The sequence below is a fragment of the Rutilus rutilus genome, assembly GCF_951802725.1.
Source record: "Rutilus rutilus genome assembly, chromosome: 23".
Taxonomy (NCBI): Eukaryota; Metazoa; Chordata; class Actinopteri; order Cypriniformes; family Leuciscidae; genus Rutilus; species Rutilus rutilus.
The window spans coordinates 22604268-22623792 of record NC_140233.1 but is presented as its reverse complement, the minus strand read 5'-3'; the positions used below and the strand labels follow the sequence as shown (position 1 = coordinate 22623792).

Genomic DNA, 19525 nt, shown 5'->3' with positions numbered 1-19525 from the left:
AAGTTAAAGCTACCACTCCAAATCATCAGTAAGTTAAACTTAATGCAGGCAGCTACAGGTAGCCAGCAGAGCTCAATAAGGAGCACCCATACCGTACATATGTCTACTACTTACCAAGGGAGTTGAACAACAAAGTCCCAAGTCTCTCCCGCTCTTGAGCGATAGGGAGGCATTGGAGGTGCCCTTGTTGTCCCTGGAGGATCATTTCTGCAAACTAAGAGCAACAGAAAGTCTATTTTAATGAAATAATGTAACTTATAATAAATGTGAACAACAAATTGTGGTAAAAATTTTTTTGACTATATTACAAGAGAAGATTATGGGGCTCATTTAATAATTATATGATCATGATTCCTGTATCGTGTGCTGAAGGTAGTACTGTGTCCATGTCAAAAATCCATTAATATTTGATCTGAAACTTTCATTCAAAATTGCTCTAAAGTGAAAACTAAAAATATTTATATTTTCAAAAGAAAACAGAAACATTATGCAGAAAACGACCAAACTGTACCATTAGTGAGAACACCCCACATGACAAAGCGTCGTTTTGTAAGTCATGGTCCCTCTTCATCATCTTCCAGGGCCCTTGGCAGCCTCTGCTAGCAGCAAATAAGCTGAAAGATTAGAGAAAATAATTGTGAAGGAGATCTCTGCTGAATTTTCATTATCTCATTTTATAGAGCAATACAAAAACCTTGTACCTCCAATTTTCCATTATTTGGAAGCAATGCTGTGGTTGCTCCCCCAAGGAGTCGATGTAGGTGATAGTTCCCTCTTTCAAGTTGCAATGCTATACAAAAGATGGGAAAACATATGAGAAAGGTTTGAAGGAGAATTTCAACCAATCTGTGTTGAAAATGATTGAAATTATTTTAAAACGTGAAGCACTAACAGCTCATACAACACAAATGAGAATGACACAACAGCAACAATAATGACTAGTGTGATGCTATTTAGCGAATAATAGTCTCTGCATAACCTAACAGCAACCTACAAAGAGGGTCCAGTGGCACTCTCCCAGCAAGTAGGGCCCGAAGATGGCACTGGCTCCTTTAAGAATGTTTTTCTGACAGGAAAAGAAGAAAACATTCATGAACAAACATAAATAAACTTGACACCTAATGTGTTCAGCAGCACTGCCACTGAACAATAACTTTAAACATTTACATAACTCTTACTTTTAAGAAATAAGTACTCCTAGCCCTAGAGCTGCCCTCCAAAATCAGGCGCATAGCCTGACTATTAATTGCCTCTGTCCCAGGCTGGCTCTAAGCGAGGGAGAGAAATGGTTTAAGTCATTAAATCATGTTAAATCTATATTTGAATTGTATGTATGTATGTGAGTGAGTGAGTGAGTGAGTGAGTTTTGTAAAAAGGTATGAGTTACCCTGCTCATGACGTAAAATAAGGCATCCATTACCTGGGGAAGTAATACATAAAAAAATTATATAAAATTATATAATATACATATATATATATATAAACTGCAATAAATCACAATAGAGTCAAGGTGAAGGGGAAGAGGATAATTTTTTTAAAGAAATAGAAAATTACCTCATCTGGAAGTTCAAATGGGCCTAAAAGGGCCTCCAAACTACCCAGAAAGATTTGGAAAGGCCCAATTGTCCCAAGGACATCTTCACTATGAAGTCCTTGGGACTTCAGTGTTTCTAAGTCTGCATGGGTGAAGAAAATAAAAGTCCCAAAATAAGTCACCTTACTTAGGCTAACAGGCACAAATGTAATCCAATCAACTATTACATGTAGCATACAAAACTACTTTAAAGTAGTGCTGGCAATTTGGCGAATTAGTTTTTTCCCCACGATTTTTATAATCTTTGGCGTCTAAAATTCACATTTATCGACTAGCGACTTTTTTGCCGACTTCTGAATGTGTTGGTTTCACACGTTGTTTTGGTGATAACCATCAAAATACACAGTCTAACAGCGCTCTGTTTCAAGTGCTTATCTGTGAGTTAGTGATGTCACACTAGGCTGAAACGGGCAACTAGAGCATATGGGCAAAAGTTTTAGACACATGTACTATGTTGAGGCAAGTCGGGGCCACATATTATACAATTTATAAATAGCCTAGTTGTGTTGAATGCCATGCCAATGATGTTTAATGTTACAGCAGCGCCAGCACTTCTCATTATTTCACAAATTTTTGGTAGGTTACAGCCTCATCATGGGCCTATTACATAAAAACAATCTGGCAAGTGCTTGTGTTGCCCATGTGTCTAATCGTTCTAAAAACACCAGCTAAAAAAAGTACCGGAATGTGCTCTACCTGGTCAGATGTATGCAAATTATATCATTATGTATGCAGATGATGCCAATGAGTAACATAGATTAGGAAAAAAATAGTTTTGAATAACTTACTGTTCATTTGGCTTGGTTAAGTTTCCCTTTACAGGCAAAGACAAAAGACAAAAATTAAAAACATGTATTTCTGCTGAAGCATTAAATTGGATACTTATGACAACCTATAACTATGATACTTACATCCCTGAGGCAAAACTTAAATGGAGGAAAAGACACTGGCCTCAAACTAATTCTAAGCCAGGGCAGGGTAGCCTGGGATCAGTGCAGACCTGAGACCAGGAGAGATTCACCGTCCTGCCCTCAGACCACTTCTGCCCTGAGACCAGAGAAGACAGCTGACTCCCTGTCTAACTATGACTTTTGTCCAACTATATTGCCCTGAGAAGAGAAAAATATGACTTCTGCCCTGAGACCAGGAGGGGTTCACCGTCCTGCCCTCAGACCACTTCTGCCCTGAGACCAGAGAAGACAGCTGACTCCCTTTTGTCCAACTATATTGCCCTGAGAAGAGAAAAATATGACTTCTGCCCTGAGACCAGGAGGGATTCACCGTCCTGCCCTCAGACCACTTCTGCCCTGAGACCAGAGAAGACAGCTGACTCCCTTTTGTCCAACTATATTGCCCTGAGAAGAGAAAAATATGACTTCTGCCCTGAGACCAGGAGAGATTCACCTGCCCTCAGACCACTTCTGCCCTGAGACCAGAGAAGACAGCTGACTCCCTTTTGTCCAACTATATTGCCCTGAGAAGAGAAAAATATGACTTCTGCCCTGAGACCAGGAGAGATTCACCGTCCTGCCCTGAGACCACTTCTGCCCTGAGACCAGAGAAGACAGCTGACTCCCTTTTGTCCAACTATATTGCCCTGAGAAGAGAAAAATATGACTTCTGCCCTGAGACCAGGAGAGATTCACCGTCCTGCCCTGAGACCACTTCTGCCCTGAGACCAGAGAAGACAGCTGACTCCCTTTTGTCCAACTATATTGCCCCGAGAAGAGAAAAATATGACTTCTGCCCTGAGACCAGGAGAGATTCACCGTCCTGCCCTCAGACCACTTCTGCCCTGAGACCAGAGAAGACAGCTGACTCCCTTTTGTCCAACTATATTGCCCTGAGAAGAGAAAAATATGACTTCTGCCCTGAGACCAGGAGAGATTCACCGTCCTGCCCTCAGACCACTTCTGCCCTGAGACCAGAGAAGACAGCTGACTCCCTTTTGTCCAACTATATTGCCCTGAGAAGAGAAAAATATGACTTCTGCCCTGAGACCAGGAGAGATTCACCTGCCCTCAGACCACTTCTGCCCTGAGACCAGAGAAGACAGCTGACTCCCTTTTGTCCAACTATATTGCCCCGAGAAGAGAAAAATATGACTTCTGCCCTGAGACCAGGAGAGATTCACCGTCCTGCCCTGAGACCACTTCTGCCCTGAGACCAGAGAAGACAGCTGACTCCCTTTTGTCCAACTATATTGCCCTGAGAAGAGAAAAATATGACTTCTGCCCTGAGACCAGGAGGGATTCACCGTCCTGCCCTCAGACCACTTCTGCCCTGAGACCAGAGAAGACAGCTGACTCCCTTTTGTCCAACTATATTGCCCTGAGAAGAGAAAAATATGACTTCTGCCCTGAGACCAGGAGAGATTCACCTGCCCTCAGACCACTTCTGCCCTGAGACCAGAGAAGACAGCTGACTCCCTTTTGTCCAACTATATTGCCCTGAGAAGAGAAAAATATGACTTCTGCCCTGAGACCAGGAGAGATTCACCGTCCTGCCCTCAGACCACTTCTGCCCTGAGACCAGAGAAGACAGCTGACTCCCTTTTGTCCAACTATATTGCCCTGAGAAGAGAAAAATATGACTTCTGCCCTGAGACCAGGAGAGATTCACCGTCCTGCCCTCAGACCACTTCTGCCCTGAGACCAGAGAAGACAGCTGACTCCCTTTTGTCCAACTACTGTATATTGCCCTGAGAAGAGAAAAATATGACTTCTGCCCTGAGACCAGGAGAGATTCACCATCCTGCCCTGAGACCAGGAGGGATTCACCGTCCTGCCCTCAGACCACTTCTGCCCTGAGACCAGAAAAGACAGCTGACTCCCTTTTGTCCAACTATATTGCCCTGAGAAGAGAAAAATATGACTTCTGCCCTGAGACCAGGAGAGATTCACCGTCCTGCCCTGAGACCACTTCTGCCCTGAGACCAGGAGGGATTCACCGTCCTGCCCTCAGACCACTTCTGCCCTGAGACCAGAAAAGACAGCTGACTCCCTTTTGTCCAACTATATTGCCCTGAGAAGAGAAAAATATGACTTCTGCCCTGAGACCAGGAGGGATTCACCATCCTGCCCTGAGACCACTTCTGCCCTGAGACCAGAGAAGACAGCTGACTCCCTTTTGTCCAACTATATTGCCCTGAGAAGAGAAAAATATGACTTCTGCCCTGAGACCAGGAGGGATTCACCGTCCTGCCCTGAGACCACTTCTGCCCTGAGACCAGAGAAGACAGCTGACTCCCTTTTGTCCAACTATATTGCCCTGAGAAGAGAAAAATATGACTTCTGCCCTGAGACCAGGAGAGATTCACCGTCCTGCCCTGAGACCACTTCTGCCCTGAGACCAGGAGGGATTCACCGTCCTGCCCTCAGACCACTTCTGCCCTGAGACCAGAGAAGACAGCTGACTCCCTTTTGTCCAACTATATTGCCCTGAGAAGAGAAAAATATTACTTCTGCCCTGAGACCAGGAGGGATTCACCGTCCTGCCCTGAGACCACTTCTGCCCTGAGACCAGAGAAGACAGCTGACTCCCTTTTGTCCAACTATATTGCCCTGAGAAGAGAAAAATATGACTTCTGCCCTGAGACCAGGAGGGATTCACCTGCCCTCAGACCACTTCTGCCCTGAGACCAGGAGGGATTCACTGTCCTGCCCTGAGACCACTTCTGCCCTGAGACCAGAGAAGACAGCTGACTCCCTTTTGTCCAACTATATTGCCCTGAGAAGAGAAAAATATTACTTCTGCCCTGAGACCAGGAGAGATTCACCGTCCTGCCCTCAGACCACTTCTGCCCTGAGACCAGAGAAGACAGCTGACTCCCTTTTGTCCAACTATATTGCCCTGAGAAGAGAAAAATATGACTTCTGCCCTGAGACCAGGAGGGATTCACCGTCCTGCCCTGAGACCACTTCTGCCCTGAGACCAGAGAAGACAGCTGACTCCCTTTTGTCCAACTATATTGCCCTGAGAAGAGAAAAATATGACTTCTGCCCTGAGACCAGGAGAGACTCACCGTCCTGCCCTGAGACCACTTCTGCCCTGAGACCAGAGAAGACAGCTGACTCCCTTTTGTCCAACTATATTGCCCTGAGAAGAGAAAAATATGACTTCTGCCCTGAGACCAGGAGAGATTCACCGTCCTGCCCTCAGACCACTTCTGCCCTGAGACCAGAGAAGACAGCTGACTCCCTTTTGTCCAACTATATTGCCCTGAGAAGAGAAAAATATGACTTCTGCCCTGAGACCAGGAGGGATTCACCGTCCTGCCCTCAGACCACTTCTGCCCTGAGACCAGAGAAGACAGCTGACTCCCTTTTGTCCAACTATATTGCCCTGAGAAGAGAAAAATATGACTTCTGCCCTGAGACCAGGAGAGATTCACCGTCCTGCCCTCAGACCACTTCTGCCCTGAGACCAGAGAAGACAGCTATAGTCTTCATCAAAAGTACAAATAAATGAGTATTTATACTTTTATTACTTTATGTATAATTGTATTTTTCACACTTTTATTTATTTCTACATTTATTTAATTCCACATTTATTTATTTCCACATTTATTTATTTGTTTTACCTCAGACATCACATCAGCAATCGAGCTCAGAGTGGCAGTGCTGAAGCTTTGAGGCCACAGTGACACCTTGTATAAATAAATCTTGTGGAAATAAATAAGTTGAAATAAATAAATGTGTGAAAAAATAAAATTTTATATAGGAATAAGGAACTTATACTTTTTTACATTTCTTTGTATATTTATGTATTTTTGCTCTTTTACATTTCTTCGTATATTTATGCATTTATTTATTTATTTAAAATAAAGTCAGCTTTGGCATTCCATAGGAAACAGTCTCTGCCTTAATTGGGACCAGATGATACTAACAGTCATGAAGAAAAGCCAAAATCTAAAAATATCTGTCTGCCCTGGGACCAGATGATACTAACAGTCATGAAGAAAAGCCAAATTTATAAATTAGACTGACTTCTGCCCTGAGACCAGGAGGAGGGATTCACCTGCCCTGAGACAAAATTGTGGAAAATAATGGTCTCTGCCCTGGGACCAGATGAGACTAAACAGTCATGAAGAAAAGCCAAATTTATAAATGTAACTAAATTTATAAATTTAACATTGAGCATATAAAACAAAAAAAGCTCATTGGAAAAAATGAAATGTAATATTGTAGTAGTTAAAGGTTTATTTTTAGTTCAGATTAACATTTGAGATCAGCAATTGTATTCACAATGTCAAAATAAAACCGGCGTAATGTTACTTGAAAGCATTATTGATCCGTTAATAACGGAGAAATGAGAATGTTTCTCACTAACGTTAGATCTCGCAGCGATGTTATTACTTCTGTGGCGAATTCAAATGCTTTCATTACTGGATCTCTTATTAGCGCTGTGTAGTAACAGTGTCGCATAATCACGATCGGCTCGCGCTGCTTTGGTCCAAACTGATAAACGGTCCTTCAACCACACAATAACGAGCAGTTTCGTTCCACTTGCATTACGTTTGCCATTTGATGTTGGGCAATGTTGTGGTCGCGCCGGCATCTCTTACATTATGAGCGTGCTCATCTGAAAATAACGAAATTTTGGTCGGCAGGAAAAATGGTCCAATGAACCGTTCGGTTTGAATACACATTGTTCCGTTGCACATACAATGCTCCATTTTCGAGAATATTACGTTTTTGTTTTTAAAAAACTTACTTTGAAATGATAACCACCAGTTCCTCTTGCCTGCGCACCACGGAGGGAAATTGACGGTTGAGATTGGAAATGGTGGCCCCGCCTCTGCAATTCTCTCCCCTCTTGCGATTGGTTGTCATATTGAACCAATCACAAACGTTTCTGCCCTCAGGACAACTTTGAGTCAAGAAAATTCCCACCTGCGAAGAATAACATATAGGTTATGCACTTTTCGCATTGCATTGCACACCAGAACTACCCATGTTGATTAAAGACATAACGAGTGTTTTTGCATTGCATTGTATTGCACTATATTGATTGGCATTGCATTGCATTGCATTGCATTGCATTGCATTGCATTACACTAACGCTCTAACGTTGTGCACTGAAGAATAACATATAGGTTATGCACTTTTTGCATTGCATTGCATTGCACACCAGAACTAAATCATTCCCAAGTTCATTATAGAGATGATATGTGTGTTGTTGCATTGCATTGCATTGAATTGCATTGCACTAACAATCTAACGTTGTGCACTGAAGAATTAACATATGTTATGCACTTTTTGCATTGCATTGCACACCAGAACTACCTCATTCCCATGTTGATTAAAGACATAACGTGTGTTGTTGCATTGCATTGCATTGTATGTATTTGCATTGCATTGCACTGCATTGCATTGCATTGCACTGCATTGCATTGCATTGCATTGCATTGCATTGCATTGTACTGCATTGCATTGCATTGCACTGCACTGCATTGCATTGCATTGCATTTATTTGCATTGCATATCACTGCATTGCATTGCTTTTATTTGCATTGCATTGCACTGCATTGCATTGTATTGTACTGCATTGCATTGCATTGCATTGCATTGCACTGCACTGCATTGCATTGCATTGCATTGCATTTATTTGCATTGCATTGCATTGCACTGCATTGTATTGCTTTTATTTGCATTGTATTGCACTGTATTGCATTGCATTGCATTGCACTAACGATCTAACGTTGTGCACTGAAGAATAACATATAGGTTATGCACTTTTTGCATTGCATTGCACACCAGAACTAAATCATTCCCATGTTCATTAAAGACAAAACGTGTCTTGTTGCATTGCATTGTATTGCATTGCATTGATTTGCATTGATTTGCATTGCTTTGCACTGCATTGCATTGCTTTGCATTGCTTTGCATTGCTTTGCACTGCATTGCTTTGCACTGCATTGCTTTGCACTGCATTGCATTGCACAAACGATCTAACGTTGTGCACGTATTGCATTGCATTGCATACCAGAACTAAATCATTCCCATGTTCATTAAAGACATAACGTGTGTTGTTGCATTGCATTGCATTGCATTGCATTGCATTGCATTGCATTGCTTTGCATTGCTTTGCACTGCATTGCATTGCACTAACGATCTAACGTTGTGCACTGAAGAATAACATATGTTATGCACTTTTTGCATTGCATTGCACACCAGAACTACCTCATTCCCATGTTGATTAAAGACATAACGTGTGTTGTTGCTTTGCATTGCATTGATTTGCATTGCTTTGCACTGCATTTATTTGCATTGCATTGCATTGCATTGCATTGCTTTTATTTGCATTGCATTGAACTGAACTGCATTGCATTTATTTGCATTGCATTGCACTGCATTGCATTGCTTTGCAGTGCATTGCATTGCACTAACGATCTAACGTTGTGCACGTATTGCATTGCATTGCATACCAGAACTAAATCATTCCCATGTTCATTAAAGACATAACGTGTGTTGTTGCATTGCATTGCATTGCATTGCATTGCATTGCATTGCATTGCATTGCTTTGCATTGCTTTGCACTGCATTGCATTGCACTAACGATCTAACGTTGTGCACTGAAGAATAAACATATGTTATGCACTTTTTGCATTATTGCACACCAGAACTACCTCATTCCCATGTTGATTAAAGACGTAACGTGTGTTGTTGCATTGCATTGCTTTTATTTGCATTGTTTTGCACTGCATTGCATTGCATTGCTCTAACGATCTAACGTTGTGTCCTGATGAATAACATATAGGTTATGCACTTTTCGCATTGCATTGCACACCAGAACTACCTCATTCCCATTTTGATTAAAGACATAACGTGAGTTGTTGCATTGCATTGCATTGCACTAACGATCTAACGTTGTGCACTGAAGAATAACATATAGGTTATGCACTTTTTGCATTGCATTGCATTGCACACCAGAACTAAATCATTCCCATGTTCATTAAAGACAAAACGTGTGTTGTTGCATTGCATTGTATTGCATTGCATTGATTTGCATTGCTTTGCACTGCATTGCATTGCATTGCTTTGCTTTGCACTGCATTGCATTGCACTAACGATCTAACTGTGTGCACGTATTGCATTGCATTGCACACCAGAACTAAATCATTCCCATGTTCATTAAAGACATAACGTGTGTTGTTGCATTGCATTGCATTGCAATGCATTGCATTGCATTGCATTGCATTGCTTTGCACTGCTTTGCACTGCTTTGCACTGCTTTGCACTGCTTTGCACTGCTTTGCACTGCTTTCCACTGCATTGCATTGCACTAACAATCTAACGTTGTGCACTGAAGAATAACATATGTTATGCACTTTTTGCATTGCATTGCACACCAGAACTACCTCATTCCCATGTTGATTAAAGACATAATTGCTTTTATTTGCATTGCTTTGCACTGCATTGCATTGCATTGCATTGCTCTAACGATCTAACGTTGTGTACTGATGAATAACATATAGGTTATGCACTTTTCGCATTGCATTGCACACCAGAACTACCTCATTCCCATGTTGATTAACGTTTGTTGTTGCATTGCATTGCATTGATTTGCAATGCTTTGCAATGGTTTGCAATGCTTTGCAATGCTTTGCAATGCTTTGCAATGCTTTGCAATGCTTTGCAATGCTTTGCACTGCATTGCATTGCATTGCATTGCATTGCATTGCATTGCATTGCATTGCATTGCACTAACGATCTAACGTTGTGCACTGAGGTTATGCACTTTTCACATTGAATTGCATTTGCACACCAGAACTACCTCATTCCCATGTTGATTAAAGACATAACGTGTGTTGTTGCATTGCATTGCATTGCATTGATTTGCAATGCTTTGCAATGCTTTGCAATGCTTTGCAATGCTTTGCAATGCTTTGCAATGCTTTGCAATGCTTTGCACTGCATTGCATTGCATTGCATTGCTCTAACGATCTAACGTTGTGTACTGATGAATAACATATAGGTTATGCACTTTTCGCATTGCATTGCACACCAGAACTACCTCATTCCCATGTTGATTAAAGACATAACGAGTGTTATTGCATTGCATTGTATTGCACTATACTGCATTGCATTGCATTGCATTGCACACCAGAACTAAATCATTCCCAAGTTCATTATAGTTATGATATGTGTGTTGTTGCATTGCATTGCAATGAATTGCATTGCACTAACGATCTAACGTTGTGCACTGAAGAATTAACATATGTTATGCAATTTTTGCATTGCATTGCACACCAGAACTACCTCATTCCCATGTTGATTAAAGGCATAAAGTGTGTTGTTGCATTGCATTGCAGCACTGCATTGCATTGCATTGCACTAACGATCTAACGTTGTGCACTGAAGAATAACATATAGGTTATGCACTTTTCGCATTGCATTGCACACCAGAACTACCCATGTTGATTAAAGACATAACGAGTGTTTTTGCATTGCATTGTATTGCACTATATTGATTGGCATTGCATTGCATTGCATTGCATTGCATTGCATTGCATTGCATTGCATTTCATTGCATTGCATTACACTAACGCTCTAACGTTGTGCACTGAAGAATAACATATAGGTTATGCACTTTTTGCATTGCATTGCATTGCACACCAGAACTAAATCATTCCCAAGTTCATTATAGAGATGATATGTGTGTTGTTGCATTGCATTGCATTGAATTGCATTGCACTAACAATCTAACGTTGTGCACTGAAGAATTAACATATGTTATGCACTTTTTGCATTGCATTGCACACCAGAACTACCTCATTCCCATGTTGATTAAAGACATAACGTGTGTTGTTGCATTGCATTGCATTGTATGTATTTGCATTGCATTGCACTGCATTGCATTGCATTGCACTGCATTGCATTGCATTGCATTGCATTGCATTGCATTGCATTGCATTGCATTGTACTGCATTGCATTGCATTGCACTGCATTGCATTGCATTGCATTGCATTGCATTGCATTGCATTTATTTGCATTGCATATCACTGCATTGCATTGCTTTTATTTGCATTGCATTGCACTGCATTGCATTGTATTGTACTGCATTGCATTGCATTGCATTGCATTGCACTGCACTGCATTGCATTGCATTGCATTGCATTTATTTGCATTGCATTGCATTGCACTGCATTGTATTGCTTTTATTTGCATTGTATTGCACTGTATTGCATTGCATTGCATTGCACTAACGATCTAACGTTGTGCACTGAAGAATAACATATAGGTTATGCACTTTTTGCATTGCATTGCACACCAGAACTAAATCATTCCCATGTTCATTAAAGACAAAACGTGTCTTGTTGCATTGCATTGTATTGCATTGCATTGATTTGCATTGATTTGCATTGCTTTGCACTGCATTGCATTGCTTTGCATTGCTTTGCATTGCTTTGCATTGCTTTGCATTGCTTTGCACTGCATTGCTTTGCACTGCATTGCATTGCACAAACGATCTAACGTTGTGCACGTATTGCATTGCATTGCATACCAGAACTAAATCATTCCCATGTTCATTAAAGACATAACGTGTGTTGTTGCATTGCATTGCATTGCATTGCATTGCTTTGCATTGCTTTGCACTGCATTGCATTGCACTAACGATCTAACGTTGTGCACTGAAGAATAACATATGTTATGCACTTTTTGCATTGCATTGCACACCAGAACTACCTCATTCCCATGTTGATTAAAGACATAACGTGTGTTGTTGCTTTGCATTGCATTGATTTGCATTGCTTTGCACTGCATTTATTTGCATTGCATTGCATTGCATTGCATTGCATTGCTTTTATTTGCATTGCATTGAACTGAACTGCATTGCATTTATTTGCATTGCATTGCACTGCATTGCATTGCTTTGCAGTGCATTGCATTGCACTAACGATCTAACGTTGTGCACGTATTGCATTGCATTGCATACCAGAACTAAATCATTCCCATGTTCATTAAAGACATAACGTGTGTTGTTGCATTGCATTGCATTGCATTGCATTGCATTGCATTGCATTGCATTGCATTGCTTTGCATTGCTTTGCACTGCATTGCATTGCACTAACGATCTAACGTTGTGCACTGAAGAATAAACATATGTTATGCACTTTTTGCATTATTGCACACCAGAACTACCTCATTCCCATGTTGATTAAAGACGTAACGTGTGTTGTTGCATTGCATTGCTTTTATTTGCATTGTTTTGCACTGCATTGCATTGCATTGCTCTAACGATCTAACGTTGTGTCCTGATGAATAACATATAGGTTATGCACTTTTCGCATTGCATTGCACACCAGAACTACCTCATTCCCATTTTGATTAAAGACATAACGTGAGTTGTTGCATTGCATTGCATTGCACTAACGATCTAACGTTGTGCACTGAAGAATAACATATAGGTTATGCACTTTTTGCATTGCATTGCATTGCACACCAGAACTAAATCATTCCCATGTTCATTAAAGACAAAACGTGTGTTGTTGCATTGCATTGTATTGCATTGCATTGATTTGCATTGCTTTGCACTGCATTGCATTGCATTGCTTTGCTTTGCACTGCATTGCATTGCACTAACGATCTAACAGTGTGCACGTATTGCATTGCATTGCACACCAGAACTAAATCATTCCCATGTTCATTAAAGACATAACGTGTGTTGTTGCATTGCATTGCAATGCATTGCATTGCATTGCATTGCATTGCTTTGCACTGCTTTGCACTGCTTTGCACTGCTTTGCACTGCTTTCCACTGCATTGCATTGCACTAACAATCTAACGTTGTGCACTGAAGAATAACATATGTTATGCACTTTTTGCATTGCATTGCACACCAGAACTACCTCATTCCCATGTTGATTAAAGACATAATTGCTTTTATTTGCAAATTGCAAATTGCTTTTATTTGCATTGCTTTGCACTGCATTGCATTGCATTGCATTGCTCTAACGATCTAACGTTGTGTACTGATGAATAACATATAGGTTATGCACTTTTCGCATTGCATTGCACACCAGAACTACCTCATTCCCATGTTGATTAACGTTTGTTGTTGCATTGCATTGCATTGATTTGCAATGCTTTGCAATGGTTTGCAATGCTTTGCAATGCTTTGCAATGCTTTGCACTGCATTGCATTGCATTGCATTGCATTGCATTGCACTAACGATCTAACGTTGTGCACTGAGGTTATGCACTTTTCACATTGAATTGCATTTGCACACCAGAACTACCTCATTCCCATGTTGATTAAAGACATAACGTGTGTTGTTGCATTGCATTGCATTGATTTGCAATGCTTTGCAATGCTTTGCAATGCTTTGCAATGCTTTGCAATGCTTTGCAATGCTTTGCATTGCATTGCATTGCTCTAACGATCTAACGTTGTGTACTGATGAATAACATATAGGTTATGCACTTTTCGCATTGCATTGCACACCAGAACTACCTCATTCCCATGTTGATTAAAGACATAACGTGTGTTGTTGCATTGCATTGCATTGCATTGATTTGCAATGCTTTGCAATGCTTTGCAATGCTTTGCAATGCTTTGCAATGCTTTGCAATGCTTTGCACTGCATTGCATTGCATTGCACTAACGATCTAACGTTGTGCACTGAGGTTATGCACTTTTCACATTGAATTGCATTTGCACACCAGAACTACCTCATTCCCATGTTGATTAAAGACATAACGTGTGTTGTTGCATTGCATTGCATTGCATTGATTTGCATTGATTTGCACTGCATTGCACTAACGATCTAACGTTGTGCACTGAAGAATAACATATGTTATGCACTTTTTGCATTGCATTGCACACCAGATCTACCTCATTCCCATGTTGATTATAGACATAACGTGTGTTTTTGCATTGCATTGTATTGCATTGCATTGCATTGCATTGCATTTATTTGCATTGCATTGCATTGCATTGCATTGCTTTTATTTGCATTGCATTGAACTGAACTGCATTGCATTTATTTGCATTGCATTGCACTGCATTGCATTGCTTTTATTTGCATTGCATTGCACTGCATTGCATTGCTTTTATTTGCATTGCATTGCACTGCATTGCACTGCATTGCATTGCATTGCACTAACGATCTAACGTTGTGCACTGAAGAATAACATATAGGTTATGCTCTTTCCGCATTGCATTGCACACCAGAACAAAATCATTCCCAAGTTCATTATAGAGATGATATGTGTGTTGTTGCATTGCATTGCATTGCATTGATTTGCATTGCTTTGCACTACATTGCATTGCATTGCATTGCATTGCATTGCACTAACGATCTAACGTTGTGCACGTATTGAATTGCATTGCACACCAGAACTAAATCATTCCCATGTTCATTAAAGACATAACGTGTGTTGTTGCATTGCATTGTATTGCATTGCATTGCATTGCATTGCATTGCAATGTATTGCATTGCTTTGCATTGCTTTGCACTATATAATAACATATAGGTTATTGGGTTATATTGCTTTGCACTATAAGAATAACATATAGGTTATGCTTTTTTCGCATTGCATTGCACACTAGAACAAAATCATACCCAAGTTCATTATAGAGATGATCTGTGTGTTGTTGCATTGCATTGCATTGCATTGAATTGAATTGCATTGCACTCACGATTTAACGTTGTGCACTAAAGAATAACATATGTTATAAACTTTTTGCATTGCATTGCATTGCACACCAGAACTACCTCATTCCCATGTTGATTAAAGACATAACGTGTTTTGTTGCATTGCTTTGCACTGCATTGCATTGCATTGCATTGCATTGCACTAACGATCTAACGTTGTGTACTGAAGAATAACATATAGGTTATGCACTTTTCACTTGGCATTGCACACCAGAACTACCTCATTCCCATGTTGATTAAAGACATAACGTGTGTTGTTGCATTGCATTGCTTTTATTTGCATTGCTTTGCACTGCATTGCATTGCATTGCATTGCACTAACGATCTAACGTTGTGTACTGAAGAACAACATTGTTGCATTGCATTGCATTGCATTGATTTGCAATGCTTTGCACTGCATTGATTTGCAATGCTTTGCACTGCATTGCATTGCATTGCACTAACGATCTAACGTTGTGTACTGAAGAATAACATATAGGTTATGCACTTTTCGTATTGCATTGCATTTGCACACCAGAACTACCTCATTCCCATGTTGATTAAAGACATAACGTGTGTTGTTGCATTTCATTGCATTGCATTGATTTGCATTGATTTGCTCTGCATTGCATTGCACTAACGATCTAACGTTGTGCACTGAAGAATAACATATGTTATGCACTTATTGCATTGCATTGCACACCAGAACTACCTCATTCCCATGTTGATTAAAGACATAACGTGTGTTTTTGCATTGCATTGTATTGTATTGCATTGCATTGCATTGCATTGCATTTATTTGCATTGCTTTGCACTGCATTGCATTTGCTTTTATTTGCATTGCATTGCACTGCATTGCATTGCTTTTATTTGCATTGCATTGCACTGCATTGCTTTGCATTGCACTAACGATCTAACGTTGTGCACTGAAGAATAACATATAGGTTATGCACTTTTTGCATTTCATTGCATTGCACACCAGAACTAAATCATTCCCATGTTCATTAAAGAGATTTGTTGGTGCATTGCATTGCATTGATTTGCATTGATTTGCACTGCATTGCATTGCACTAACGATCTAACGTTGTGCAGTTTAGAGTAACATATAGGTTATGCACTTTTTGCATTTCATTGCATTGCACACCAGAACTAAATCATTCCCATGTTCATTAAAGACATAACGTGTGTTGTTGCATTGCATTGTATTGCATTGCATTGCATTGCATTGCATTGCATTGCATTGCATTGCACTAACGATCTAACGTTGTGCACTGAAGAATAACATATAGGTTATGCACTTTTCGCATTGGATTGCATTGCACACCAGAACAAAATCATTCCAATGTTCATTATAGAGATGATATGTGTGTTGCATTGCATTGCATTGCATTGCATTGCATTGCATTGCATTTCATTACATTACATTACATTGCATTGCATTGAATCGCACTGCACTAACGATCTAACGTTGTGCACTGAAGAATAACATATGGACTTTTCGCATTGCATTGCACACCAGAACTAACTCAATCCCATGTTCATTAAAGACATGACATGAGTGTTGGGTCATTGCATTGCATTGCACTAACGATCTAACATTGTGCACTGAAGAATAACATAGGTTATGTACTTTTCGCATTGCATTGCAATGCACACCAGAACAAAATCATTCCCAAGTTCATTATATAGATAATATGTGTGTTGTTGCATTGCATTGCATAGCATAGCGATCTAACGTTGTGCACTGAAGAATAACATATAGGTTATGCACTTTTTGCATTGCATTGCATTGCACACCAGAACTAAATCATTCCCATGTTCATTAAAGAGATAACGTGTGTTGGTGCATTGCATTGTATTGCATTGCATTGCATTGCATTGCATTGCACTAACGATCTAACGTTGTGCACTGAAGAATAACATATGCACTTTTCGCATTGCACACCAGAACTAACTCAATCCCATGTTAGAGAGAGAGATAACATATGTGTTGTTGCTTTGCACAAACTATCTAATTGTGAATTGTGTGAACTAATTGTGCATTGAAGAATAACATATAGTCTGTGCACTACTTGCATTGCATTGCACAACAGAACTAACTCAATTCCATGTTCATTAAAGAGATAACGTGTGTTGTTGCATTGCATTGGATTACATTGGCACACACGATCTAACGTTGTGTATTGAAGAATAACATAGGCTATGCACTTCTTGCATTGCATTGCACTAACGATCTAACTTTGTGCACTGAAGAATAACATATAAATTATGCACTTTTCGCATTGCATTGCATTGCACACCAGAACTAACTCAATCCCATGTTCATTCAAGACATATGTGTGTTGTTGCATTGCATTGCATTGCATTGTTAGATCGTTAGTGCAATACAATGCAATGGAATGCAACAACACACACATCATCTCTTTAATGAACATGGGATTGAGTTAGTTCTGGTGTGCAATGCAATGCAAATTTGCCTAGTAAAAACAGAGTTTGTGTTGTTGAATCATATTTTTTTCTACTACCTCTTAAATATAGAGCTCATGACAAATAAAAGTTCCAGATGGACAAACATTAACTGCAAAACCCAGTGTGAATAACAATATCTTAAAATAAACTAGAGAGTGGATACACAGATATGGCCTATTTATGAATGAAATTCATGCATTTATTTGTCATTTAAACTTATGCAAACAGGGAAAGAGAGTAGAAAACACTTATTGTCCTGTCGCCCCCTCTAGTGGACAGCATTAAGTATTACGGCCTTCATTGCTCAGAGAACGCAAGTCAATGGATTTTTTGGGGAAACTAAGTCTTTTTTATTTTTTTATTTTTTTATTAATGTTTATTACAAACTCTCGTGGAGACAACAGCAAAGAAAAAGGCAAGGTATCAACAAAATGCAGTTTTGACAATGAAAAAGATCAAATAAAAATAAAAATAAAAATAAAAAATAAGGCATTGTTCTCAAATAAATAATATGTGTAACAGGACCAAAAACATTTCAGCAGCATAACAAATAGCTTCTACAGTTTGTTTAGAATTTTTTACAAGGTTCAAGGAGGATAATAACATACGAAATTCATTTTTAAAACAGTTTACATTTGGCAATTGTTTTTTCCATTTATTTTTGTGAATGTTCAAACCCATAATGATGATAAGGTTAATCAAAAGTGAAATGTCCCTCGTCAGTTTAGAATTATAAATAAGAATATCTTCGATTGTAAATTGTTCAAGTTCACTAATTTTATGGAAACGCTGGTTGAACAAAGACTTTTTGTTTGATACAAATTACTCTATTATTCCACAAGGTGGCACAATGAGGGGTAAAGTTATGGGTAAATACCATCTTCCAATGATGCAAACTTGTTTATGAAACTCAGATAATTAAAAAAAAAATAGAAAATTTCAAAAGTCACATTTCAAAAGAAAGTTTAACCCACCGAACCTCTTGAAAATACTTTTTGGAATTTAAAACCATATTGAATCCGGCTTCAATAGAAACTCTTAGTTTCAACCACTTTATTTTAAATGTTCCTAACATTGCCTCAAAATCCAATGTTTTGATCCCCCCCTTTAACCAACATAGTAGGTCTTATTTCTCCATATAAATTTATATATAGTTAATTTTCCTCGCGTTTTTTGGAGCAATGTAAAGAGATTGACATGGATAAATCAGTTTGGATACCCTCAGCCTTGGACAATAAGTAACGCCCAAAAATGGAAAGATCTCTACTAAGCCAGTGGTTTAAGGATAATTGATATTTGAATAAGGAAAATTTGAATAAGGAAAATTGATATTTGATCAATTTTTTCTTTCATATTAATTTCCTCTCTTTGTTTTTCATCTTTAACCATCTTAACTCCAAGATATTGACAGTATATTCTGATTTACAGGATAACAAAAGTAGATATCCATAAATCCCTCCATAATTTTTTTCCCATCTAATATATGAACACAATAAAAAAAAAAATTTTAACCTGGCTTTACCCAATACTCAGATTTTGTTTTTTAAAAGATATGCAAATTAGCGCATATTTAATTAGATATTGCCTAATTTGCATATTTAAAAATTAAATTACAGAAAACTTGTAATACATTTTTTTCTCATCTTAATATAGGTAATCAACTGGGAAAGTTTCATGGTGATATCTGCTAGTTAAAAATTTGACTCTATTCACCTGTAGTGTCATGGCCTTAAACCGATTTAGTAAGTTTTGTTTTGTAATTGTTCAATAAAACCATTTTTATGTGGTTTTTGTATGGACTTGGAGTCATTTTTACTCA

At 39.2% G+C, this 19525-nt stretch overlaps 1 long non-coding RNA gene across 1 annotated transcript; it reads right to left on the bottom strand.

The window, feature by feature from the left end:
* Nucleotides 1-111: 111 nt before the first annotated feature.
* LOC311283411 lies at nt 112-1670 on the bottom strand. The gene is made up of 7 exons (XR_014626057.1): nt 1555-1670; nt 1388-1420; nt 1179-1266; nt 995-1066; nt 702-790; nt 512-614; nt 112-214 (listed from the first exon to the last, which is right to left on the bottom strand). It is a non-coding gene; the product is annotated as an uncharacterized lncRNA (long non-coding RNA).
* Nucleotides 1671-19525: the final 17855 nt, after the last annotated feature.